We start from the raw sequence: 20,179 nt of genomic DNA on the forward strand, positions 1-20,179 counted from the left end.
GTAGAGCGATTCAGTCTCTTTCTAACGGATTCCCACGATATCTCTTGTTAGTTTGGCCGCTCGAGCTGTAGGGAAGAACCTGTCAAGAAACAAATAAGACATGTTAGACCATAAGTTGACAGATCCCGGAGCTACATAAAATAGCTACTCTCTAGCAGAGCTGGCTAATGAGAAAGGAAAAACACGAAGTTTGACTTGTTCTTCGGTTACTCCCTGAGGCTTCATGCTCGTGCACACCATATGGAACTCTTTAATGTCGGTGTATGGATTTTTGTTCTGTAATCCACAAAAATTTGGGTAGTAAATGAATCAAACCCGACTTTAACTCGAATGGCATTCCTCCTATCGGATAGGTTATACATAAGGTTTTTGTTTATCGTGTGCCGTTGCAAGTTGGCATATCGTCTATTTGACCATCTCGTTTGGTTTGTTGAACAAGAAAATTTCCTCGGTGTAAGATATGGTTTCGAATCTTAGATTTGGTTGTTTACCACATCGAATGGCTTCTTTTAGCAGTTGCCGGGAAAATTTCTCAATTTCTAGTTCAAACTCTAAAGTTCCCGGTCTAATCTAATCAAAAGGTAAACAAACAAAAATTAGAAAAATATCTCTAGTCCTCGACAACGGTGCAAAAATTTGGTGGGCATCTAAACCACCAAAAATAATTCCTACAAAATAACTCTAAATAGTAGTGAAGAGTGGTAGTAGGGTTGAGTCCACAGGGATTGGTGTTATAATCAACTTTCGCGTTTAACTTGTGATTAGAATTTCTGACGTGTCGATAGTTGTGGCTATAGTTGTGCCTATGAATCCAAACGGACCTGATAAAAAATAAACAAATAAATCAGGGGAGTTTTGAAATGTTTAGAAACTAAATAATTGAAACAACATAAATAAATAATTAAATAAATTTGAATTTAAATTTGAATTTTGTAATCAAAGATAATAAGGTTTAGCCCTAGACTCGGTGGATTCAAGATTTTTGAATCGATCCTTGAAAATTAACTTTCTCCACCAAACAATAAGCTGGTTGTAGTAGTTAACAACGTCTTAACACCAATTCTTCCTCTCATAGCTGGTCCTGGTACGACCTGCAAACCAATTATGTGACCATGCCCCATGGCTCTCTAAGTCCTAGTTTCGATCCCAATAAGCTCCCAAAAGGACCCGTGATTCGAGCGCGGTCCAAGCGATTCTAAGAAGTTGTTTCAGCATTATTTCTTAGAATTTTGAAGGAGGATCAGTTTGTTAACGAAGGGAAAGCTCGGGCTAATCCATTAGGGAATCCATGCATCTTAGTGCAAGCTTATTTTAGTTCAATTCCAGCTCCTTTAGCTCGTTTCAGCTCCAATCAGTTCACTTGAGCTTAAATCAGCTCATTTAAGCTCAAATTAGCTGACTTTCAGCTCGTTTCTTTTATCATTTAAATAAATTAAGTATTGGCTTTAATTTATTCACTTTCATACAGCTCATGACCGAATTTCCTAGCTCAACTTAGTTCATTAATTATTTCACATCTTTTTTGAGCTAGCCGAATTTAATTACTAGCTAGACATTTATTTAAGTGTTTTTAATTTGTCCTAGCATATTATTTATTTTGTTTACATGTTTTTTTTTCCAAGATCAGCTGAATCTATAATTATTTAAATTGTTTGAATCCCTTGCAGGTTCAGCCGAATGTGAAAGGGAGCAATTAAGGTTGATTCATGCATTGTTCGGTTCAATGGATGGCATTTAAAGGAGTACCTGTATTTGGGACGTTCACGCAAGAGGGAGATACTGCATGTTCATGTATTTGAAGATTCATGGATCATATTTATGGAGGAAAATACATTGGGACGTTTCATGCCTGATTCATGCATTTTCAAGATGACCATTCAAGTATTTCAGGCACATTAAGGCCTCATTCGGCCAAGGGAGATGTATGAGCATTGAAGGGCTGCACATTCATGGAATTATGGAGATTCTTCAAGGTTAAGGATGCATGAATCCATCAAGTGAAGAATCATGATGGTTCGGCCAAATTCATGTACCCTCTTCAAGCATGAACCGAATTTTTAATGATTTTTGTGTGAACATGTTAAATAACTATGTGAACAAAATTTAAGTTAGTGTGAACAACATAGATGTTGAATATGAATAGGCATTTTAGGTCTATAAATAGTTTACTCGTCTTTGTAAAAAGGGTTAGACATTTTTTATTATCAAAACTTGATTGTGAGGTTTCCTCCTATCCTATTTCGTTTGAGTCTTGTTCTGACTTATCTAGCTAGCTAATGGTGTCAACCCGACTCTTTGAACTTATCACCATTACCATCCTGGTGTGGTGTTCATCCACCTTTTTATACCTTTGGTTCTTACTTCTTCATAAGTAACGGGTCAAGGTCCATCTTCGATAATCCATTTAACCTATCTTAAGCAATATAAGTCTCAAGGCAATACTCTACATAGTATTGAATTGATCTTGATGCTTGAGTTCGTATTCCATTCCATTTTTATCTTTCAACCTATAAGTTATTTTCTTTGTTAAAACCGAACCTATCCATTACTGTGACAACCCAAAATTGACCCTAGTCGGGAAGTGGTTTCAGGACCACTAAACCGAGTCGTAAAAATAATTAACCGTCATAATTGATGCTCATTATATGTACATGTGCATGTGTGAAAATTTTGTGTTTGAATTTTGTTAATTGTAAGTGAATTTCATCAAATAGGACTTATGTGAGAAAATTTTAAAATGTGATAGGTCAATGCGTAAAGACCTATTAGTGCATGTGGAAAAATGGGGGACTTGCATGTCAAATTCCCCCCTAATGAGTAGTGGCCGACCATGACAAGCATGGTAGACCAAGTGTGATGGGCAAGACATGTCATAGACATGTTGTGTTAGTGCATCATGAGTGGAAACATGTCACAAACATGTTATGTTAGTGAGGTATGTTAGGAAAAATAAAATAAGGAGCATGGGCATAAAATAATGAAAGGGAATATGATGGAAACAAAAAAAAATGTGTGTGGTTGCCTTTCCCCCCCCATTGCCGTGAGTTAAAGAAAAAAAAGGAGAAAATTTTGTTCATCCTTTTTCATCTTCATTTGGCCGAAAATTCTAAGGAAGGAGGAAGGAGTTCTTGCTTCATGTTTGATTTGGAAGAGGATTAGGAGGAGGTTCGGCCATACTTATATCTAGATTAAGGTATGTTTGAGGTTGTGCCATGAGATTCATGCATGTTTTTAGTTGCTAGCTTGAGTTCTAATTAGCCCATGATTCAAATCCTTGCTATGTCATGGGGATGATATTCGGCCTAGGTGGATTTTGTGTTAATGCCATTGCATGCTAAATATGAAGCTTGTTAATGATGCATGTGATGGTGAATTGATGATTCTTGAATCTCCTTTTTAGCATTTTTGAGTGAGCACATATGTGCATTGGTTGCTAGATGGGGAAGAATCGGCTAGCAAGTTGTGTGCTAAGGCCGAATATAACTTTTGTATGTTAATGAGCAATGCATGTGTTAAATTGATGGAAAGGGAGAGGATGCTTTACTAGTGTATATATGTGTGTATTAGCCAAGTTTTGAACTTGAAACAAGATGATATTTATAATCAATACAAGTAACCATACTTGTAGGAAGTATTAAGCATATAATCGGCCCCAACATAGACATGCATATTCGGCCATAGGAAGAAGATTTGGTGTTGCATGTATTCGGTTGGAGGCAAGCATATTGATGCTTTTGTCTTGGCTTAGAAAATTCGGCCAAGGGGGAAAATTAGCTAAAATGTTGAGTTTGATTCATGATTCCGTACATATGTGACTTTAATGTCTAATGTATAAATATGGGCTAAGTGCCTTGTGTTCCTCTTTTCGATGCTCAAATGATTAAATCAATTTATTTGTTTAATTAAGCTCAAGAGCAAAGGGGAACTAAATCCGATAAAGGGAAGGAAAAAGTGGTCGAATAGCCATCGGAATCGTTCGACAACATCCGAGGTAAGTTCTTGAGTAAGAGAGCTTAAATTAAGATTTGATTAGATCATGTTTTAAGCAAATCAAAATCATGCTCTTTGTGTGTGGCTATTGAGCCGAAATTGCAAGAATGATAAGTGTCTTGTGTTTGAGTTTTGCTAACGAAAATGAAATACGAATGTGCCATGATTTATTGTTAAATGTGCATGGTTATTTGAATGATGTCCGGGCTAAGTCCCGAAGGCTTTGTGCTAAGTGACCATATCCGGACTAAGATCCGAAGGCATTTGTGCGAGATACTAATTCCGGGCTAAGCCCGAAGGCATTGGTGCGAGTTACTAAATCCGGGTTAAGTCCCGAAGGCATTTGTGCGAGTTACTAAATCCGGGTTAAGTCCCGAAGGCATTTGTGCGAGTTACTATAACCGGGCTATGTCCCGAAGGCATTTGAATGAGGAGCTATATCCGGTTAAATTCGGAAGGTACGTGATTTGGGAATGGAAAATCACTAAAAATAGTAGGATTGGAATTAAATAATGAATAAATTATGTAAACGAACCTTGATGAATCTATTTTCATAGGAAAGTAACGAAACAATCATACGGACAGTATGTTAGGAGATATTCAGGTTCTTGTGAGACAGGGCCAGAACGGTTTCTGGATTTCCTGTTCCGACTTTGGAAATTCATTATAAATTAACCAGAGACAATTAGGAATCAAGCCATATATGTATAGATTCCTCTCTGAGTCTAGTTTCTATAGAAACAAACGACATCAGTATTGAAGCCCTGTACAGGGAGATATCCAAGTCGTAATGCGCAAAGGTCAGGGTAGTCGATCCCTGTAACATGGGAGTCTTTGACTAATAAACTGTAATAATTGGCCCAACTAAAAATTCTAGAAAAAAAGATGTAGATGGGCATGTGAGTCTAATTTCCGGGAAAATTTACGGAACTGGATTCCGAGTTTCTGAACTCAAGATATGATTTTTAAAGCGACTATTACGCAGATTGGCAGTGTCTGGAAAATTTTTAAAGTTTGTTAACACCTTGTGTTCGACTCCGGTGACGGTCTCGGGTTCGGGGTGTTACATTTGATTGGTATCAGAGCTACGGTTTAGTCGATTCTAGGACTTCCGTAATGCGTTGGGTCTAGCTATACATGCCATTTTATGTGATTATTTGATAGTGTGGTGATTTCTGACATTTGCAATTGTGTTTATTTATAGTAATGGATCCCGATCCCGACCGAGCGGTAGCTGATGATCTTGAGAGTGTAGCGCCTGCTCCCGCACAAGGGACAGCGCCGGTGGACTCTCAACCTAATGCTAGTAACCCGAATGATGAAGCTAGACAAGCTTTCTATAGCGTGGTGAATGATTGGTTCAACCAATACATTCGAACTAATACGGCTGTTCCACAACCTCCCTTCCCGACTAATACAACCCCCGCACCTACAATACCTCCGGTAACTGACCAAATAAGGTCAAATAAGCCCCCAGTTGACAGAATCCGAAAACATGGGGCTACTGAATTTAAAGCTACGGATAGCGACGATGCCGAGCAAGCTGAATTTTGGTTGGACAACACTATCCGGGTACTCGATGAGCTATCTTGTACACCCGATGAATGCCTAAAGTGTACTATCTCCTTGCTACGCGATTCTGCCTACTATTGGTGGAGTACTCTGACTTCTGTTGTGCCCCGAGAGCAAGTAACTTGGGAGTTTTTCCAAACTGAGTTTCGGAAAAAGTATATCAGTCAGAGATTTGTTGATAAAAAACGGAAGGAATTTCTTGAGCTTAAGCAAGGTTCTATGTCAGTTACTGATTACGAGCGAAAATTTGTTAGACTTAGTAGATACGCTAGGGAATGTGTTTCGTCCAAGGCTATCATGTGTAAACGCTTCGAGGATGGGCTGAATGAAGATATAAAAATGTTCATTGGCGTTCTTAAAATACGAGAGTTCGTAGTACTTGTCGAGTGAGCTTGTAAAGCCGAAGAGCTTAGAAAAGAAAAACAAAAAGTTGATGTGGGAACTGGAGAGTTTCGTAAAAGATCTTCGGGAAAGCCTGTTCAACAGGCATCGAAGAAATTTCGAGATGATGTGGGCTGGTCGAGAGGCACTTCGGGCCTTTTTAGACGAGATCGTGATCGACCCCCTGTGGGTACACGAGGCACTTCGGTCGCCAGTGTTGGGAATGAACGTCGAGACAGAACGAAATGTCGATATTGCGGTAAATGGCATTCGGGGAGTTGTAGATTCCCTGACCGCTCCTGTTACAAGTGCGGATCAGTTGACCACTTCATTAAAGATTGCCCGAGGTTGTCTGAACAGAATGTAAATCAGAGTGGGAAACCGGGTGCTACCACTGCTCGAGGTAGACCATCTGGAAATACGGGCAATGCTAGTGGTGGTCAGAGAGGATCTAGAGATGCTACGTCCAGATCCGAGGCTCGTGCGCCTGCTAGAGCTTATGCTATACGTGCCCGCGAGGATGTTTCTTCGCCTGATGTTATTACCGGTACTTTTACTCTCTTTGATACTAATGTAATTGCTTTGATTGACCCCGGTTCTACTCATTCTTACATATGTGAAACCTTAGCATCCAGTAAGACTTTATTCTACTGAGTTCGTAATTCGGGTGTCAAATCCCTTGGGTCGTTACGTGCTTGTCGACAAAGTGTGTAAGGAATGTCCCCTAGTAATTCGAGGTTCCTGTTTTCCGGCGGACTTGATGCTTTTGCCATTTGATGAATTTGACGTTATTCTCGGGTTGGATTGGTTGACCGTGCATGATGCGGTTGTGAATTGCAAAAGCAAGACTATTGAATTGAGGTGCGCAAATAACGAAGTAATCCGAGTTGAGTCTACGGACTTAGATGGGTTGCCAGCTGTAATATCCTCAATGTTGGCCCAGAAATATGTAAGAAAAGGGTGCGAAGCGTACCTTGCGTATGTACTTGATGACAAAGAATTAGAAAAGAAACCCGAATCTGTGCCGGTGGTTTGTGAATACCCGGATGTTTTTCCTGAAGAATTACCGGGTTTACCACCTGTTCGGGAGATAGAGTTTGGTATTGAGCTTGTACCTGGGACTACGCCGATTTCGATGGCTCCGTATCGTATGGCACCAACTGAGTTAAAAGAGTTGAAAGCTCAGTTGCAAGAATTGACGGATAGAGGTTTTCCTCGACCAAGTTTCTCACCTTGGGGTGCACCAGTATTGTTCGTGAAAAAGAAGGACGGAACCATGAGGTTGTGCATTGACTATCGTCAACTGAATAAAGTGACGATAAAGAACAAATATCCGTTACCGCGTATCGATGATTTGTTCGACCAACTGAAGGGAGCCTCAGTGTTCTCAAAAATAGATTTGAGATCGGGCTATTATCAGTTGCGAATTCGAGATTCGGACATACCCAAAACTGCCTTCAGAACGAGATATGGTCACTACGAATTCTTAGTGATGCCGTTTGGGCTCACTAATGCCCCTGCGGTATTTATGGATTTGATGAATCGGATCTTCAGACCATATTTGGATCGGTTCGTAGTTGTGTTCATTGATGACATCTTGGTCTATTCAAGAGATGAGACCGAACATGCTGAGCACCTGAGACTAGTGTTGCAAATTTTGCGGGATAAGCAGTTATATGCTAAGTTCAGTAAGTGTGAGTTCTGGTTAAGAGAGGTTAGCTTCTTGGGTCATGTGGTATCCGCATCGGGTATTCGAGTTGACCCGAGCAAAATTTCAGCCATACTTAACTGGAAGCCTCCAAGAAATATTACTGAGGTTCGGAGGTCAAAGGTTTCTCGATGATAGCCACACCAATGACGAAGCTACTTCAAAAGGATGTTAAGTTCGAATGGACGGAGAAATGTCAGAAAAGTTTCGATCAACTGAAAACTCATTTGACTGAAGCTCCAATTTTAGTGCAACCCGAATCAGGCAAAGAGTTTGTCATTTATAGTGACGCATCCCTACTTGGGTTGGGTTGCGTATTGATGCAAGAAGGTCGAGTTGTGGCCTATGCGTCGAGACAATTGAAGCCACACGAGAGAAATTATCCGACCCATGATCTCAACTAGCTGCCATCGTATTTACTTTGAAAATATGGCGACATTACTTATTTGGTGAAAAGTACCATGTATTTTCGGATCACAAAAGTCTCAAATATTTGATGTCTCAAAGAGACTTAAATCTGCGACAAAGACGTTGGCTTGAGTTGTTGAAAGATTACAAGCTTGTCATTGATTACCACCCGGGAAAGGCTAATGTGGTTGCGGACGCCTTAAGCCGGAAATCATTGTTTGCTTTACGAGCGATGAATGTGCACTTGTCTGTTCTACCCGACAATGTGTTAGTAGCTGAATTAAAAGCCAGACCATTATTGATTCATCAAATTCGTGAAGCTCAGAAAGTTGATGATGAATTGGTTGCAAAACGGGCTGAGTGTGTTCCGAACAAGGAATCGGAGTTTCAAATTGATGATGATGATTGTTTGAGGTTCAGAAGTCGTTTGTGCGTTCCAAGGAATTCGGGACTCATTTCGATGATTCTGAACGAAGCCCATTGTAGCCGAATGTCAATTCACCCGGGGAGTACGAAAATGTACAACGATTTGAAACGTTGGTTTTGGTGGCATGGTATGAAACGAGACATCTCTGACTTTGTTTCGAGATGTTTAATATGTCAACAAGTGAAAGCGGAACATCAAGTGCCTTCAGGATTACTTCAGCCGATCATGATACCCGAGTGGAAATGAGATCGAGTCACAATGGACTTTGTGTCCGGACTGCCATTGTCAGCAAGTAAGAAGGATGCGATTTGGGTTGTTGTTGATAGACTAACTAAGTCGGCTCACTTTATCCCCGTGCGTACGGATTTTTCATTGGATAAACTAGCCGAATTGTATGTTTCTCAGATTGTGAGATTACACAGGGTACCTATTTATATCGTGTCGGATAGAGATCCGAGATTCACCTCGCGATTTTGGAGGAAATTGCAAGAAGTTTTGGGTACCAAGCTGCATTTTAGCACTGCTTTTAACCCCCAAACCGATGGTCAATCTGAGCGGATAATTCAGATACTTGAGGATATGTTGAGATGTTGCATCCTCGAGTTCAGTAGTTCATGGGAACGGTATTTACCTTTGATTGAATTCGCTTACAACAATCGTTTTCAATCAAGTATTAAGATGGCACCTTACGAGGCTTTGTACGGTCGTAAATGCCGTACACCATTGTTTTGGACCGAGCTCGGTGAAAGTAAAATTTTCGGAGTTGATTTGATTAAGGATGCCGAACAGAAAGTAAAGGTAATCCGTGAAAGTCTGAAAACAGCCACAGATCGTCAAAAATCGTATGCGGATTTGAAACGAAAGGACATTGAATATCAGGTGGGAGATAAAGTGTTCCTTAAAGTTTCGCCTTGGAAAAAGGTACTCAGGTTTGGCCGTAAGGGCAAGTTGAGCCCGAGATTCATTGGGCCGTACGAAATCTCCGAACGAGTTGGTCCGGTTGCGTATAGATTGATTTTGCCCCCTGAGCTTGAAAAGATTCACGACGTCTTTCATGTTTCGATGCTTCGACGCTATCGATCTGATCCATCGCACATAATTAGCCCATCAGAGGTTGAAATTCAAGCCGATATGAGTTATGAAGAAGAACCGATGCGTATCCTAGCTCGTGAAGTGAAGGAGTTGCGAAACAAAAGGGTTCCGTTAGTGAAGGTGTTATGGCACAAACACGGGATCGAGGAAGCTACTTGGGAAACCGAGAGCTCGATGAAAGAATGATACCCAAACCTATTTACCGGTAAGCTTTTCGGGGACGAAAATTTCTTAAGTGGGGGAGAGTTGTGACAGCCCAAAATTGACCCTAGTCGGGAAGTGGTTTCGGGACCGCTAAACCGAGTCGTAAAAATAATTAACCGTCATAATTGATGCTCATTATATATACATGTGCATGTGTGAAAATTTCGTGTTTGAATTTTGTTAATTGTAAGTGAATTTCATCAAATAGGACTTATGTGAGAAAATTTTAAAATGTGATAGGTCAATGCGTAAGGACCTATTAGTGCATGTGGAAAAAGGGGGGACTTGCATGTCAAATTCCCCCCTAATGAGTAGTGGCCGGCCATGACAAGCATGGTAGACCAAGTGTGATGGGCAAGACATGTCATAGACATGTTGTGTTAGTGCATCATGAGTGGAAACATGTCACAAACATGTTATGTTAGTGAGGTATGTTAGGAAAAATAAAATAAGGAGCATGGGCATAAAATAATGAAAGGGAATATGATGGAAACAAAAAAAAATGTGTGTGGTTGTCTTTCCCCCCCCCATTGCCGTGAGTTAAAGAAAAAAAAGGAGAAAATTTTGTTCATCCTTTTTCATCTTCATTTGGCCGAAAATTCTAAGGAAGGAGGAAGGAGTTCTTGCTTCATGTTTGATTTGGAAGAGGATTAGGAGGAGGTTTGGCCATACTTATATCTAGATTAAGGTATGTTTGAGGTTGTGCCATGAGATTCATGCATGTTTTTAGTTGCTAGCTTGAGTTCTAATTAGCCCATGGTTCAAATCCTTGCTATGTCATGGGGATGATATTCGGCCTAGGTGGATTTTGTGTTAATGCCATTGCATGCTAAATATGAAGCTTGTTAATGATGCATGTGATGGTGGATTGATGATTCTTGAATCTCCTTTTTAGCATTTTTGAGTGAGCACATATGTGCATTGGTTGCTAGATGGGGAAGAATCGGCTAGCAAGTTGTGTGCTAAGGCCGAATATAACTTTTGTATGTTAATGAGCAATGCATGTGTTAAATTGATGGAAAGGGAGAGGATGCTTTACTAGTGTATATATGTGTGTATTAGCCAAGTTTTGAACTTGAAACAAGATGATATTTATAATCAATACAAGTAACCATACTTGTAGGAAGTATTAAGCATATAATCGGCCCCAACATAGACATGCATATTCGGCCATAGGAAGAAGATTTGGTGTTGCATGTATTCGGTTGGAGGCAAGCATATTGATGCTTTTGTCTTGGCTTAGAAAATTCGGCCAAGGGGGAAAATTAGCTAAAATGTTGAGTTTGATTCATGATTCCGTACATATGTGACTTTAATGTCTAATGTATAAATATGGGCTAAGTGCCTTGTGTTCCTCTTTTCGATGCTCAAATGATTAAATCAATTTATTTGTTTAATTAAGCTCTAGAGCAAAGGGGAACTAAATCCGATAAAGGGAAGGAAAAAGTGGTCGAATAGCCATCGGAATCGTTCGACAACATCCGAGGTAAGTTCTTGAGTAAGAGAGCTTAAATTAAGATTTGATTAGATCATGTTTTAAGCAAATCAAAATCATGCTCTTTGTGTGTGGCTATTGAGCCGAAATTGCAAGAATGATAAGTGTCTTGTGTTTGAGTTTTGCTAACGAAAATGAAATACGAATGTGCCATGATTTATTGTTAAATGTGCATGGTTATTTGAATGATGTCCAGGCTAAGTCCCGAAGGCTTTGTGCTAAGTGACCATATCCAGACTAAGATCCGAAGGCATTTGTGCGAGATACTAATTCCGGGCTAAGCCCGAAGGCATTGGTGCGAGTTACTAAATCCGGGTTAAGTCCCGAAGGCATTTGTGCGAGTTACTAAATCCGGGTTAAGTCCCGAAGGCATTTGTGCGAGTTACTATAACCGGGCTATGTCCCGAAGGCATTTGAACGAGGAGCTATATCCGGTTAAATTCCGAAGGTACGTGATTTGGGAATGGAAAATCACTAAAAATATTAGGATTGGAATTAAATAATGAATAAATTATGTAAACGAACCTTGATGAATCTATTTTCATAGGAAAGTAACGAAACAATCATATGGACAGTATGTTAGGAGATATTCAGGTTCTTGTGAGACAGGGCCAGAACGGTTTCTGGATTTCCTGTTCCGACTTTGGAAATTCATTATAAATTAACCAGAGACAATTAGGAGTCAAGCCATATATGTATAGATTCCTCTCTGAGTCTAGTTTCTATAGAAACAAACGGCATCAGTATTGAAGCCCTGTACAAGGAGATATCCAAGTCGTAATGCGCAAAGGTCAGGTAGTCGATCCCTGTAACATGGGAGACTTTGACTAATAAACTGTACTAATTGGCCCAACCAAAAATTCTAGAAAAAAATATGTAGATGGGCATATGAGTCTAGTTTCAGGGAAAATTTACGGAACTGGATTCCGAGTTTCTGAACTCAAGATATGATTTTTAAAGCGACTATTACGCAGATTGGCAGTGTCTGGAAAATTTTTAAAGTTTGTTAACACCTTGTGTTCGACTCCGGTGACGGTCTCGGGTTCGGGGTGTTACAATTACCAACACCAAATCATGTAATGACCCAAAATTCACGGGCATCAGAAAAGTATAATATCGGGCCTCCGTCTTAGTAAACTGAGTCTGAAAATAATTATTAGAAATATTTACTAGACTAGTTGTGTATTTAATTAGGTTTTAGAAATGTGAATTTAGCTTAATTAAGAGTAATTAGGAAAAATGATTAAAATGAATAAAGGGTAAAAGTCTAATTATAAATCAAAAGAAAATAAAAAGGATTAAAATGGCAATTAAGCCATTAATAAGAAATGAGACGGTAAAAGTGATAAAAATATTAGATTTTTATGTTTTATATATATTATTTTATTATATAATATAATATATTATATTGTATTATATTATATTATATAAATTAAATAGATGACAAATGTATGGTAAAGATTAAGACAAGTGTAATAGTAATAATTACATAGGTACACTTGTAATAAAAAATAAATATATATGCTTAAATAATAAGTAAAAGATTTTTATTATTATTAATATTAATAGTTATAATAAAAGAAATAAAGTAAAGTAAATAAAAGAAAGTACAGAAATAAAAACAAAACAAAAGAAACAGAATAGAAAGAACAAAGAAACAGAGAAGCAAACGAAACAGGGGAAGAAAGAAGAAAAAAGAAAGAAAAAGGGGAAAATAGATTTTTAAAGCTTGGAGTTAATTTGGTAAGTCAAATTAGTCATTTTCTCTTAGTTCTAATGTTTTAAAAGCTTTAAAACAAAGTTTTGATGGAATCAAGTTGATATTTTGTAAGTTCATAGGTTTTCAAGAATAGTTTATGTTGAACAAAAGAGATGAATTAGGGATTAAATTGAAGGAATTTTAAGTTAGAATTGAAAAAGGGATTAAATTGTAAAAGAAACTATAAGTTTTATGTTTTAAGGACTAAATTCAGAGAAATTCGAAATTAGCAAAATATGTTGAAATTTTGATAGTTAAATTTTAGTTTGGATGAAATTTGAATAGAAATAGAGTGTGAATTGAATTAGGAAAGTAAGTGAATTTAGTTAGGATTAAATTGAGAATTAGGAAGAAATTGAATAGAAATTCAATTATTTATTATAATTAGTGCTGTAATTAATAGTACAAATTATTATTATTTTCGTAGCTAATAAAGAACCCGAGGCATCGCCATCAAAAGGAAAAGGGAAAGCTATTGAGGACTAAAGCGGGAGATTTACGGTTTGTATTACTATAATTCAAATTATTTATTTTAAATGTTAAATTTTAATTTATGTGTTTAGTAAATGAAATGTGAAGTAAGTATTAATATTAGTATTCATATAATTATTAGTATTATTATTATTATGAGTGGGAATTAAATTGAATAGTTGATATGAAATAATATTTGAAGTGTTTGTTGATTGAAAGCGGGAAATGAATTTGAATCGAATTGTGAATGATATTAAATTGTATGGAAATGTATTGAGTTGTGAAAATGTGTGAATTTGTGAAATAATTATTGATTGAAAGGTGGAAAAATGATTGAATTGAAAATGTGAGAAATTGTGATTGAATTGAGAATATATGTGATTTAAATACCCTATTAACTAGTCGGGCTGAGTCGGATATAGTTGGCACGCCATAGGATTGGAAGAGTTCAGGGATACTTCGACCTCGAGTCGATGAGACACTGGGTGTCACTATATTTCTTCGGATAGATTCGATGAGGTACTGGGTACCAACTTACTTCGGCTTGGCCGATGAGACACTGGGTGTCAACTATTGCTTCGAACTATCCGATGAGGCACTGGGTGCCATTCTGGTGTGTTTGGTTGGATCCGTGTATCCGCCAAAGTCCAAGTTTTGTTAATAGGGTAAATGATGAAATGATAAATCGAACGAGTTGGTCAAACGAGCTATTGAAATGATATGAAAAAGTTGAATTGTGAATTGAAATGTGAAATGAGATTGAGAAATGAACCTAAGGTTCATGATTTATTCAAACTCAAATTATGGATATACGATATTGGTTGATGAATTGCTATTGTTGAAATATTGAATTTAAATTGTATATACGAATTATGCATTACATGTTTATTATTGTTATAATTTGAATTATGGTAATACCACTGAGTATGAAATACTCAGCGTACGGTTGTTTCCGTGCGCAGGTCGATAGAAGTCAAAGGTCCCGGTTTAGCATCCAGATTAATCCCGACTTTAGCATAACTTTGGTGATGTATATTTTCTTTTGGGTAATGTGGCATGTACATAGGATGTGTATAAAGGTTGTTATGTTTTAATATAAATGGTTAAAAAAATGTTAGTATTAAAAGTTTATGAATTATTATGAAAGAAGTTTATCTATTTTGATTTATTTATTACCTTGTTAAATTTTAAATTGATATTATGTTGATTGAGTTTGATTAGAAGTAATTAGAATAGAAAATGTGAATGTGGAATGAATTGGTTGATTTGGTTATATTTGGAAAAGATATGGTTTTAATTGCAGGGGGTTCTATGTAAAAATAAGCAGAAATGCTGCCGAAATTTTTATAAAATTTATAATAAAAAAAAGAGAGATGAAGTCAATTGGTAAATAAACATATGATTTTATGATTTTATTTCAATATGTTTGTTAGTTATTTAAGAATTTTTTTTGTAAACCGTCTGATATGTCCGGTAATGCCTCATAACCCTGTTCCGGCGATGGTTCGGGGTTAGAGGGTGTTACAAATCACTCATTTAAACCCCTTTCAAAGCTTCCGCAAACCTTAGCCTAAATCACCCAATTTTGACAACTCCAACTACTCCTCGTCGACGATCGGGAAATCAAGTGAATCGACTCAATCAACCGAGCCGGATCACATCACCAACCCTTATCGATTATCTAATTGAGATACACGTGTTCCCGATTCAAGATTCCGGCAGCCTAGCGCTCTAAAGAACCTAACTCGAATTAATGGCCTCAACTATGTGGGTCGTTTAGACCTGATCCTTCTTCCTTATTTTTTCTCGGAGATCCAAATACAGCATGGCCGACTCTTTTCTCAAACTGTCAGCAAACAGGACTCCAACCCAACGTGCACTTTTTGACTTGAAATCGAGTTAACTTTAAGGGATGAGTTGTTAATCCCAATGCTTACGAAAAATGTGAATACCGATTGGAAGGATTTTTAGTATGGATACGTATCTCATGATTCCTAGCTGAAAAGAACACCGGTCTAAAGCTAAGATGAAATTTAGTGAAGTATGGATTTAATCATGCTTGTAGTATGAAAGTTGATTTGATGATAATGGAGGGAATTGGGAAATGAAAGGACTTGGAAGACAATTATACGATTTTTGAAAGAACAAAGAAATGGAAATGGAAGTAACAGAATGCTCACGCCAAATTTGAGAAAAGAAAATAATTCTATTCAATTCCAAATTGAAATAAAAATGTAAAATTAAATGTGTCTTTCCTAAGTACATTAAAGCCCAATTTATATACATGATACTTACTAATTTTATATTTTCCACTTTAACATATAATTAAAATTAAATAAAAATTGAAATTAGATTTTTTCTATTTTTGGCTTTTACAAAGTCAAAAGGATATGATGAGGCCTAGGCTTTTTCCATAATTTTATTCGGCCTCACTTTATTTATTGTGTTTCAAATTGGTCCTTTTCTGCTCATTTTTTACTTTTAGCGTCCCAATTGCATCCCTGACAAGATTAAAACATAAAAGCACTAATTCAGCAGGGATCAATTCAAAAATTAACCCAATTAAACACAAAAAGTCATGCAAATTAACATGTTATCATGCCCTTATTTGTCATTTTACACATATCATCTTTCAATTATCAGCTAAATTTTACCGAACACTTTTAAACAAACAGTTAATATGATCAATTGGTTTAACCAACCACTGCAATCAACTATTAGCTAATTTCTAAACAGGACTTTAATGGTTTCGTAAACTGACTAAGGTTTAATGGCTTAATAATAGCCATGTTAATAATGCCAATATGATAATGGCCATGTTATGAATAGCAGTTGTATGTTATATATGGAATATATACATATATATATAGATGTCAACCATGATAAATGCAGATTTCTTTAATTTTGCCGAATTCTTATATTTGATTATTTTACAAAATTTTAAAATTTAATATCGATATATTTATATATATTAAATAACTTAATTGAAATAGTAAGTTGTCAAAGTGATATTTGTTATAAAAAATCTTTTGTTTTAAAATATAAAAAGGTTCTGTGCGTGTAACTTAAGTTATGTTAATATTGGCGGCCCAAAGGAAGATTAATATTTAACAAAATTACATTTGCAATTGTGGTAATAAACATGTGGTGATTATTTGGTTTTACATGTGAGTAATAAATCGACCCAAAGAAAGATTTGTTATTTGATATGTCTTTATTGTCAATGTTTGATTACTACAACAAGATATCACTTGCAAGTAGGGGTGAGCAATCGGTTGAGTCAAGTCGAATCGAGTAAAAAATTTTAGTTAGTCGAGTTGACAAATCCTATTTTAGCAACTGAACTCCATTTGAATTTTTTTTTCAAATCGAGTTGAATCAAGTAAAAAATTTTCAAGTCAAGTCGAGTCGAGTTAACAAATCCTATTATTTATACTCAAAGTTGTGTTTACAATTGATTATTTAACTAGTAGACGAAGAACAAGATTATTTAACTACATAAGTAAGGTTGATGGGTAAACATTTATTAAAATGATGTAGTTTTTTGTTTTAACTTAATAGTTTTGAATTTTAACTTTAGAAAAGGTAAACATTTATCAAAACGATGTAATTTTGTCTTTTCGTATTAAAAATTTTGATTTTTTTATTTGAGTTTATTCGAATAACTCGAACTATTTAATACAAAATTGAATATTTTTATCGAGTTTTTGGAATCGAATCAGATTTTGCTCACTCCTACTTTCAAGTTAATAATTTTGTCTATGGATGAAATATTAATGGAGTGTCCGATATCTTGAGACAAGGTTTACCTTTATTCAAATTATTCTATTTTAAGTTTGAAGTCTTATGTGAGGTTGTTTTGCTTTATTCAACCATTATTATACTTGCCAACATCATTGTATGTTGTTTTAAGGTAAATATATATACATATATATACTATTATCTTTTAATTTAATTGAAAGATGAAATTAAGAGAAATATTTTGAAACAAATAAATTCAAATTTTGGCTCTGAGTTTTAATTAATGATGTCCAATATTATAAATAGATTAGTTAGAACAAAATGCCACCAGAGTGACCACTTTTGTGTAGATTAATTTATTTAAAATATGAAGATGATTATATGTATTTGTGATTCATGCGTTTATTAATTGACCCAAAGGTAAATTAATATTTGGCAGAATTTCAAATACATATATGGTGATAAATGTGTGAAAATTATAAGGTACTCTATATTAGCAATATCTTAGTCTAAAGATTGATTTATTGTTTGACTTAATTTATTGACAATGTTTGATTGCTACAACAAGAATATCACTTACTGTTACTATTATCGTCAAAAGACTTGATATTAATGTTGTGTGTGGCATCTGAGATGAAATAAGCCATTATTTTGAATTTATTATTTACTTATGAATATTGATCTGAGCTTGTTTTTATCTATATTATTTTTTATTCTGCTACCACAATATCTACTAATATAAATTCTATACTCATGCTTAATGAGACCAATTTCAAGGAATGAAAAAGGCACTTGCTTATAGTGCTTGGTTATATGGACAAAAACCTTGCACTAAAGGAAGAACAACCTGTAGCTCTCACTGCGACAAACACCCATGATGCTAAAAGGGATTTTGAGAGGTGGGATAATTCAAACCACAGGACTCTAATGATCATGAAGCACAACATTCCAAAAGCCTTTAGAGGCACAGAATCTGAAGAGAATACTTAGGTCAATGGTTTTCTTGACATAACTGAGAAACATTTTTCCAGAAAGGATAAAGTTGAAATGACATTACTTCTCACTTCTTTGATGTCTGTGAAGTATAAGGGTCAAAGAAACGCGATGGAGTACATTAAGAAGATGTTTCATGTTGCTTCAAGACTTAAGTCACTTAAGATCAAGCTATCTAATGATTGCTTGGTCTTATGATTTTTGTATCACTTCCTACAAATTTTAACCAATTTAAAATTAGTTAAAACTGTCAAAGGAGAAATGGACTCTAAATGAGCTCATTTCTCATTGTGTGCAAAAGGAAGAAAGGTTGAAGCATGATGAGTATGAAAGTGCTCATTTGGCTAGTGCCTCTAAAGATTACAACTTACATTTTGAATAGAGTACCAACTAAAGCGGCTGAAGAAACAATTTATGAGCTTTGGACAAGTCGAAAGCCTAGTCTAAAGCACTTTCACATTTGGGGATGTCTAGTTGAGGCAAGACCTTATAGGCCACATGAAAAGAGATTGGACTCCAAAACAGTGAACAACTTCTTTATTAGTTATTCTGAGTGATCTAGGGGCATAAGTTTTACAATCTCACAATTAGGAATATTTTTAGACCAAAACTGCATCATGTTTTGAGGATGTTGAGTTTGGAGGGTAAAATAAGGTTAGAGACATTGTTTTTTAGGAGGAATTGGATTCTAATTCAGTTCCAACTATCACTTTTGATAATGTTTAGGTTCTCATACCTATCATTGGTCAAGGAGTGAATCTAGAACCTCAACAAGACAATGTTGAACAACTCCCTATTCAAGATAAGGTAATTGTTCCATAAGAAAAAACTCAACAACCTTAAGAACAAGTGTCATTAAGGAGGTCCGCGAGAGAAAAAAGAAATGACATTCTAGACGATTATGTTGTATTTTGCCAAAAACATGAGCATGATAATGGAATGGTGGAAGATGATCCAATCGATGTTCATCAGGCCATGAAAAGTTTTTAATTCTTAAAAGTGAATTGATGCCATGAAAGAAAAGTATAAGTCTATGCAAGACAATGAAGTTTGAAACTTTGTGCAAAACCAATTGTTTGTAAATGGATATTTAAAACCAAGAAGGATGTAAATGGTAATGTGGAGAGGTATAAGGTGCATCTTGTAGCTAAATGATATACTCATAAAGAAGGCATTAGTTTTAAAAAGAATTTCTCTCTAGTTTTATCGAAAGTCTCTTTCAGGACAATCATGGTGAACTTTTGGATGATTATTCGATTTAAAATGGTGAACTTTATACTCCTAATACTTTAAATTTATATTTCTATACTTAGAAGAGCATTTGGGAGCAAAAAAAAGTGAAAAATGAGTGAAAATCAAAAAATCGGAGCAAGTTTCACGAGCCACACGGGCTGGGCCATTCCACACAGGCTAGACATACAGTCGTGTGAGCCACACGGGCTGCCTTACAGCCATGTGCCATACCATGTGAATTTCACGAATCGCACTCCAAACATGCGAGAAAATACAATTTTTATATTTTTCGGGCATTGTAAGACCTATATATGACACAAATAAGAAGATAGGAGAGAGTCCTCATAGAATACTCAAGAAAACAACTCAAAAAAAACCTTTGAAGTGGACTCTGAAGCAGATTTTCATTAAGATCGAAGATCTACTTTTGATTTCTTTGAATTTTATTATGAGTTTCTTTGTTTCTTGTGGTTATACTGTCTTTAAGATGTTTTTAATTGCTATTATGATATAATTTTACAAATACCTAGGGAGATGAACCCTAGGATGGATTTTGTTATTTGATTTCTATTTTTACACAATAATTACTTGGATCTTGTTCTCAATTATGTGTGCTTAATTCTTGATTTAATATTTCTAGTCTATTAATCCATGTTTGATGTACTTGAATCAGAGGAGGAATAGACCTTGTTTAAAAGTAGATCT

General features: G+C 36.1%; 1 long non-coding RNA gene across 1 annotated transcript; it reads left to right on the top strand.

Annotated features, from left to right (window-relative positions):
* Positions 1-12,972: 12,972 nt before the first annotated feature.
* Positions 12,973-14,554, top strand: LOC121221198 (uncharacterized). The gene is made up of 3 exons (XR_005918714.1): positions 12,973-13,020; positions 13,464-13,537; positions 14,470-14,554. It is a non-coding gene; the product is annotated as an uncharacterized lncRNA (long non-coding RNA).
* Positions 14,555-20,179: the final 5,625 nt, after the last annotated feature.

The sequence above is a fragment of the Gossypium hirsutum genome, chromosome D09, assembly GCF_007990345.1.
Source record: "Gossypium hirsutum isolate 1008001.06 chromosome D09, Gossypium_hirsutum_v2.1, whole genome shotgun sequence".
Classification (NCBI taxonomy): Eukaryota; Viridiplantae; Streptophyta; class Magnoliopsida; order Malvales; family Malvaceae; genus Gossypium; species Gossypium hirsutum.